General features: G+C 39.8%; 1 protein-coding gene across 1 annotated transcript in view; it reads left to right on the top strand.

Moving 5' to 3' along the window:
* cntn2 (contactin 2) overlaps window positions 1-1703 on the top strand; it is a 46713-nt gene that overhangs the window by 29348 nt on the left and 15662 nt on the right. The gene's annotated exons all lie outside the window — the stretch shown is intronic.

The raw sequence follows: 1703 nt of genomic DNA, 5'->3' as shown, positions 1-1703 counted from the left end.
TTGAATTGAATTGAATAAATAAATGTCATCATCTGCAGGGTGAGCAAGCTCCTTGGTTTCTGCACAACCTGGGAGATGCAGCTCAGTAAAAAACAACTTTTAACTTGTGTCATCTGCTGAAAGGTTCAGAAAAACCCAAGATTCTTATTACTTGGAGATCAAACGCAATTTCTCACAGTGCCCTGTGTTTGCTTCAGAAGATTTATTGCTGTTGATTTCATCAGGTTCTGTCACAGCTGCATGAAAAGTCTGGTCTTTAGGTCTTTCGGTCCTATGTCCACCTTATTTTTATCTACCAGTGGATTCCCCACTGTCTGCATGTTTATCAAACCTTCTACTAAATGTCACTTGTTTGACATCTTTTTAAGGGTTAAAGGGCTCAACTTAAGAGGGAATTACTCTGTTACTCAATTCCTTTAAATCTTCAGTCTGTGTGATTGACAGTGTCTAATGGACCGTGCAATACTCCTTTAGTACAAACACATCAGTCACATTCAGTCATTCAGCGCTAAAGCAGCAGAGTGGCTACTAACTGTCAGTTATTCAAAGCTACAAACCGTTGAGCCAAGATGAGTAGTTGTGTGTGCCACTCTGTAGCAGGCAAGTAATACTTTTTCCCACAGTTTAAAATTATAAGTGAATATGTGAGATGTCTTTGATCAGCTATGCTTAATAGTATTCAGGCAGCCAGGTAGCCACAGCCTAATTCTGCTCACTAAGTGCAAGAAACCGTGTTCACCCAGTACTGTATCATCCCTAGATCTTTTAATTTAAGTATTTTACTTTTAATTTAAGTCATTGCTGAGATTTTGGGCTTTACAACAAAATGCAACAAATCAGGCAAAACTGTCAGACAATCAGATTTGGCCCAAAATCTAAGCTATTTGGCATTGAAGCTGAAAGCGGAAAACAAAGCTGCATTCTAACCGATCATTGCACTGTGAAACGGTGTGTGTGTGCACAGATGGACCAAAACCTGCAAGCTAGTTCAGGTACAGACAACCCATGCTGTAGTGCTATGTTACAAATGGCTGATAAAATAAAGGAATATAAAATGTGGGCTTCTGGTGGCCCCCTGGTGGCATACTGCAGTATAAGTCATAAAGCCCGCTGCCTCCTCGTCAGCAGATGATTTTCGGCTGAGCCCTGCTCGCCATTGAGTTGGCTGTTCGTACGTGCTAGATTTTGATACCATGGTGCCAACCACAATCACTACTGCGGAGACTCTGTCTACATGTGGCGAATGATTTATATGTTAATGCTACTGACAAAGACAATAAGTGTAGCTTACAGGTAGTCATTGCTGCCCTCTGGTGGTTGGGAGTATTACTGACTAGATACATTTACTTACTTTTATATACAGTAATTGGTAAAGTAATTCAGCTACCTTTTGAGAGAAGTATCACTATATTTCAATAAGTTGCCCAACACTGGTCCTAACCCAGTATAAAAACATAAATCAGTGTCTCTCAAACTCAAACCACCAGCCTCTTCAAGTACCACGATTATGACCACTACACTTTTAAGGTTCCCAGTGTGAAGGTTTGATAGTTGTCACAACCTGGCTAAAAAAAGTGTGTGACACAGAGGAAGACCACTCAGTCTGAATAGTTAACTCAATTTAATTAAGTAAATACAAAATAATCAATACAGTTTAATATTTCTGTCAGCAAATCATTATGTCTGCAATGTCTGTGTGAGTG

Source organism: Morone saxatilis, unplaced genomic scaffold (assembly GCF_004916995.1).
Source record: "Morone saxatilis isolate NCDOM2014 unplaced genomic scaffold, NCSU_SB_2.0 Contig18, whole genome shotgun sequence".
Taxonomy (NCBI): Eukaryota; Metazoa; Chordata; class Actinopteri; family Moronidae; genus Morone; species Morone saxatilis.
This window is presented reverse-complemented; position numbering and strand designations above follow the sequence as displayed.